Source organism: Octodon degus, unplaced genomic scaffold, assembly GCF_000260255.1.
Source record: "Octodon degus isolate 3935 unplaced genomic scaffold, OctDeg1.0 scaffold00036, whole genome shotgun sequence".
Taxonomy (NCBI): Eukaryota; Metazoa; Chordata; class Mammalia; order Rodentia; family Octodontidae; genus Octodon; species Octodon degus.
Genome location: NW_004524612.1, coordinates 1,286,263 through 1,293,018, shown reverse-complemented (window position 1 = coordinate 1,293,018; position 6,756 = coordinate 1,286,263). Strand labels below are relative to the sequence as shown.

General features: G+C 36.7%; 1 pseudogene; it reads right to left on the bottom strand.

Annotated features, from left to right (window-relative positions):
* Positions 1-1,984: 1,984 nt before the first annotated feature.
* Positions 1,985-6,756, bottom strand: part of LOC101565601 — an 82,970-nt pseudogene continuing 78,198 nt past the window's right edge.

The following is a 6,756-nucleotide window of genomic DNA, read 5'->3' as shown; positions in this document are numbered from 1 at the left end:
TCCCAAATGTAAATTCTCCCACCAAACAGATACATAGACAACAAAAAGAAATAAAAGTCATCCAAACAGAGAAAAGTGAAGCTGTCACTTATTGATGACATAGCTTTATACAGAGAGAAACCTGAAGGTTCCATCAGAAGTGTTAGAGATAATAAATGAAAATAGTATGCTAAGTGTCCAATTTGCAAATGAATTTTGTTATTGGAGAGCATTCATAAATCAGATTCATCCTTTAGCCACCAGCTGCAGTGGTGGGTGACTCAGTTGCAGACTTCATTCTTTCCATAATTCCAGTCACAAACCAAATTGGATGAGAAATGAATCATTTCACTGGAAGGTCAACACTGAGTCTAATCACCAAATTGTCCACTTAGAATCTTTTCCAATTTGGTTTGTGACCAGAATTGTAAGAAGAACTAAGTTTCTGAACTGAGGCACCACTATAAATCAAGTATTTGTCTAATCAGAGTTGTATGAAACTAGAAATCAATAATGGAAAGAATTATAGAAAAATCATAAATTGAATGGCTTGCTTTTGAACAACCTACATAGATTTGAAAGGGTAAATGAAAAACTATCCCAAATTAAAACAAAAATTGAAACACAAAATATCAAAACATAAGGTACAACAAAAATATTTGTAAAAGGGAAGTTTATTACAATACACGCTGACAACAAGAAGCAGGAAGGTCTCAGAAAGACAGTGCTGGTCTTCAAGGAACTAAAGAGGGGATTACAAAGTAAACTCACAGTTAGTAGAAGGAAGGAAATAATAAAGATCAGCAAAAATAAATGTAGATTAGAAAAGAGTATAAAATATCAACTAGCCAAGTTAGTTTTTGAAATTAAGTAAAATCAACAACCCCTTAGTTGGACTAAGAAAAAATAGAGAAGCCTAAAACTAAAATCAGAAATGAAAGGGATATAATGGTAGACACCATAGAAGTATAAATGATAAAAGAAGATTTTAACAAGCATACACCAAAAAATTACACAACCTAGCAAAAATGAAAAATTTTTAGACATACACAGTCTACTAAAACTGAATAATAAAGAAGTAGGAAATCTGAGCATTAACAAAGAAGGAGAATAAATCACTGATCATGGAATTTCCAGAGTAGAAAAGTCTAAGAATTTACGAACAAGTTCTGTTGTGGGAAAGCATTTGTAAGTCAGATTCACTCCTAAATCTTATAAAGTGTGCCTTATAGAGTACACCTGTGATGGGTGATTGTGTGAATCTGAGAAGTTTAGTTAAGAGAAGTTCAACTGACCTGGTCCTACAGTATGGAAGACCCACCCTAGGGCAGCACATTGCCTGGATGGTATAAAGGAGAATGAAGAAGGACGGATATGCTTCTGTTTCCTCAGAGGAACGCCAGTGTGTGCCTTCACCTTGGAGGTCCTTCTGGATTCCAGTATGGATACAAATATTTATTGCCTACCTCCTTCTACTTTGAGAACTCTAATTATATGAATAGAAGTTTCTGGATTTTGTCACAGAGTGAACTATTATATGACTGATCTGTAAGCACTTTTTCATGTTTATTTTAGACAACTTTTATTGTTATAATCATTTAAGTTTGCAAATAATTATTTTACAATGTGCAATGTATTATTAATCCCATAATATGTATTCATTTCAGAAATAATTTTCTAAAATTCACTCTGCATCTAAAAATTAAAAAAAAATAAAAATAAATAAGAAAAAAAAATAAGGGCTGGGGATGTATCTCTGTGCCAGAGCACTGCCTAGCATGCACAAAGCCCTGGCTTCAATCGCAGGACTGGGAGAAAGAAAATCAAGAAACAAACATGTAGCTCCAAGCTCAAGGTGTAGGCTGAAGACAATCATGAATCTGACTAAGGGACAAGCATTGAAGAATACTGTCGGAGAGCTTGCCACAGAGCTCTCCACTCCTTGCTCTTCTAGAACCCCAGGACCAAATGAGGGGTGTCTTTTGTCCAGCTCTGTCTAGCCCTGTTATTCATAATAAACAAACGAGAAGCCCGAGAAACCAGTTCTGTTTGAGAAAGTTTTCTTTTGTTTTAGGCTTCGATGGTTAATATGCTTGACACACTTCAGAATCTCTCTCTGTCTCTGTAGACCAATGCCAAATAATTGTTTTCTGGATTCACTATTAGCAGCTCTTCATCTTCGCCTTTGGCAATATAGGAAGTAAAGCCACCATCTTCTGGCTCCCAGCCTTCAGTCACAAAAAAGAACTAAGTCCAAGGCAAGTTCAGCCTGGCTGTTTTCATGGATTAAAGTGTAATGCTCAGTCCTCCAACACCTCAGCTCCCCCTGGCAGGTGGGAACACTTGACTTTTTTTTTTACTTCTTCCTCTGGTGCTGAATCTCTATTCATTGCTTTGTTGCTGTTGTTACTAATGGTTGCCTGATTATTCTCTGAGGAGCTATGGCTAGTCCCCTCTTCAGTGCTACCTGTCATTCAAGCTGCTTCTCCCTCTGTCTTGTCTTTGATCTCATCTTCTGAAGGGCCCAAGAAGTGAATCTTCAGACCTATGAAGTAAGAAAGCAACAAGAACAGCACCTCCGAGGGAATAACCCCATGCAGTCCTTCAGTACATCAGGGAGCTGACTTTTCTCAGCTTTCTCATAAAACCTTTTGTTAGGAGGACTATGGCTGTTCCATTCCACCTCTCCTTTCTCCAGCGCCTCACAGATCTTTGTGAACTCTTCAGGCTTCAGAAATTCCTTCAAGAGAATTTTAGACCTTTATTCAAACTCTTCTTGAATTTGAGCTTGATATTCCATGTTCAGACAGTTGATCTACTCATACAAGATTTCATGGTCTTTTAGGATGTGAGGGCACTAAAGTTCGAGGGATTCAAAGTAGGTCGAAGGCCTGGTAGTGAAGGGCCATGAAACCAGCCCCTGATAGACAAACATGACTTTTCTTCAGAAAGGACTTTAGACAACTGGTGAAAGGATACTGGAGACACTTCAATGAAAACTAGTTTATTCTATGAAAGGACAAGATATTTGATGATCTGCTTCACCTGAAGGTGTTCATCAGTGCTGACAGGTCCAGTGCGCCCCCCCATGGCCCTGTCCCAGGGAGGAATCAGGTACAGAATGCAGGCTACCGGGGGCCCTTCCAACTTATCATCACGGCACAGCAGGGTATCAGTGAATTCATACTTAGCAGAGGACATGTCAATGGTTGGTTCCAAGTCAATGTTAGAAATGTCAGAAAGCCAGGCCCAGAAATCTTCAAACAGAAGTTTCCATAAGGCTGAGATGTGAGGCTCCCTGCTCTTCTTTAAATCATCAGACTGCTGAAACTTGCGTAAGTCATTATTCTTTTCATGGAAGTCCAAGCTCAGAAATTCCTTGTGTAGCACTTCCAAAAAGTTTTGGCTTTGGATGAAGTTGGGGAGCATGCAGTGAAGAAATGGGTCCATGTGCACGACAATGGCCTCGTGACTAAATGGCATCCTGTGGATCTAGGCCATGACTATGTGCTTTTTCAAAGTACTCTCCCTGACAGCTTCTGAAAACTCCACCGTCATCTCCTTCTTCCCCCTCTTGCCCACTCTAGCCCTATGTGCTACACTTTATACCAAAGAATTTGGAACTTTATCTGACACTATATACAAAAATCAATACAAAGTTAATTACCCTACAGAAGTGTTCAACCCATGGCTTACATATTTTGACCTTCTTTTAAAATCATTCTCATAAAGATATTTAAGGAAAAAGTTTTGTTACTCATTACAATAACTGTATCGTGCACTTTGTACACAACTCAAGGTCATTTCTCCTCCCTCAGTGCAGCTCCAGAAAGCCAAACTGTTGAACACCCACAGATGACAGATATAAATGTAAGGACAGAATCTGTGAAATTGTTGTAAGAAAAAATGAAGGTTGAATTATATTGTGCCTAGGTTCATGATATTTTGGATAGTCCCTCAAAATGCAGGTAACAATGGCAAATGGAATTTACACCAAATTAAAAATCTGCATAGCAAAACAAACAACAGAATAACAGGACAACATAGGTTGGGAGAAAAACTTAAGTCACACGTTTGATAAAGTTTAATGTAAAATATATAAGGCACCCAACTAAATTGCAAGAGAACAATGAACTGAAAAATGGAAAAAAAGAAAGAAAAAAACAAAAAGGGCCCAGGGAGATAGCTCAGTAGAATAAGTGGACATACACAGGGTCCTGAGTTCAATCCCTATGCATCGCAAAACAAATAAACAAACAAAAAACACAAAAGTGGGGGACTAGGGAGATAGCTCAGTAGAATAAGCACTTGCCTGGCAAGAGCAACGTCCTGAGTTCAATCCCTGGTACCGCAAAAGAAAAAAAATAAAATAAAAATAAAAAATGGGTGAGGAACTTGAGTAGAACTTATTCAAAAGAAGTCATAGGAATGGCCAACAGATGATATGAATGAATTTTCAACCTCACCAATCATTTGTAAAATGTAAATTGAAGCCACAATGTAATAACATCTCACCCTCATCAGAATGATTAAAGATTAAAAATAAGTGCTGTTCAGGATGTGGACAAAAGGAAGCCTCTATATTCTTTGTTTTGATGGAAATGTAATTTATTTGTGCTAAGACAGAAAATGGTATGAAGGTTCCCTAATGGATGAAAAATGGACTTGTCACATGATATACTTGTGGGAACTTATCTAGGAGATTGGAAACCCATTGGCCAGTGAGATGTCTGTATTTTCATGTTTATTGAAGCAAGATTCACAGTTGCCAAATTATGAAACCAGGCTAAATGTTTTCAAGTGATGTAGATATATGTGAAGAACTGCATATTCATAATGGACTGCTCTTAAACTTTCTGAAAGGTGGAATTTATATGTGGAATCTCAAACATTTGGGCTCAGAATCAGAATATGGAGAAGTGGTTTTAGAGGGGAGGGTGGGGAAAGTAAGGAGATGCCGGTCTAAGTGTTGCAATTAAGTAGGCGTGCAAGTGTGTATATGGATGTCACTGTATGTTTAGATCTATTGTACAAATAAACAGAAGTTTTGCTTAGTTTTTGAAAACAATAATGGCTTTCTAATTGGACCAGGCCAATTACTTGGTGGCATTTTTGGCATTTAATTAGTTTGATATCTGAAAGATTCCTGAGGTATATGACTGAAAGCCAATTTGGAGATACACTAAAGATGTTAGATGAAGTCAAATATTTCAAGTTTAAAATAACTGTACATGGAAGACTGTACAAAAAAGGACAAGACAATATTACAGAAGTTTATTAACTTCAACAATAGCAGAATGAAAGAGTAATGGGATAAAGGACCCTCTGCTCCTAAAATGTGTTACTTTGGCATTTGAGAAACAACCCCAGAAGGAGGAAACTCCCTCTGACCTTCTCCAACCCCTCATCATTTTCCTTTGAGGCATATCTTCAAACCTTGAAAAGGTCTTCTGTACTTCTCCATGATTTGGTGTAAGACCCTCGGTTGAGGTCTGTTCTCCTTGCACCCAAGGAAGGAGCTAAGATACAGTCTCCATGACATTGCTAGGTTTTGCCTAGTTTATCACTTCTGGTTCATACTCTTGTCCTCAATTATGTCACTCTTCTTCTGCCCGGTCTTCATTAAACAGCATGAACATTTTCAGGTTTACTCATTTCTTTGGGTCTTCATTTCCATAGGAAACTTCCTGTGTCACGTGAACTGTGCATGGATTTGCATATTTTTCTCATATTAATGTCTTCTGTTATTTATGGATCAGTCATGTACCCAGGATGAGAAAAAAGGTATTTTTTTATTTTGCAAAAGGAAAATGGGCAAAGCAATTTCACTATAGAAGGTAAAGCACTCAATAAATAATGTAAAAAGTTAGTATTTTTTAGTCCAGAAAACTCAAGTAAAACTAGATAATTTCAACTTTGCAATTGTCATGTATTCAAAAGTTATAAAATATAATATTCCTAAGTATTTATGAAAGTCTCATATACTGCTGGTAAGTATTCAATATTGTGGCAAGCAACTTGAAATTATGTACCAACATTTTTAAAAAACCCACCATATTATTTAATTCTGATATTTAAGTTCTAGGAATTTAACCTTATGGAAATGAAATATTTAAAAATGTTCCTTACAGCTTTATCAACTGAAATATGAGTCTCTATGTTTAACAATAGGGGATTGAACTGGATGTTTATTCTAATTTAGCTTATTTTCTTGGAAATCATATTTGAGAACATATTATTTCATTGCAAAACTTTGAGTGATGTTTATTTTCAAATATGTACTACAGAAAAAAGGGATATCATTAAAAGTAAAATTTTAGGTGTCTGAGAATGAAATTCTATGAATCTATTAGGAAGTGTTATTATGAAAGAGTGAGTTCCCAGATGTTCTGTAGAAATGTTCCATGTGGAACACTTATGGGAGGGGAGGAAATGAACCCTTGGGGCCTTCTGCTACCCCTTTATTCAAGTAATTGGGCTTTACTCTCATTAAAGAGCTTATGACTTCTGTTTACTATTTATTTTGATATAATTTTAGATGGCTAAAGCAACTTTCAGAGATGGTGGGAAATGTTTATAAAATATGAGGAAAAGGTTTGAAAACCTTTTGACTTAGAGGGAAGTAGACTATTGGTGTCTGCTTTTGGCAGCCTTTACTAGGTTATATCTGTCATTTTTGAGCTATTTCCCAGTTCAAAATATTGTCAAAAACTAGTGACAATGGACATGATTCTTACCCATAGAAAGGTAAATTAATTGGATAACCCCAGAATACAA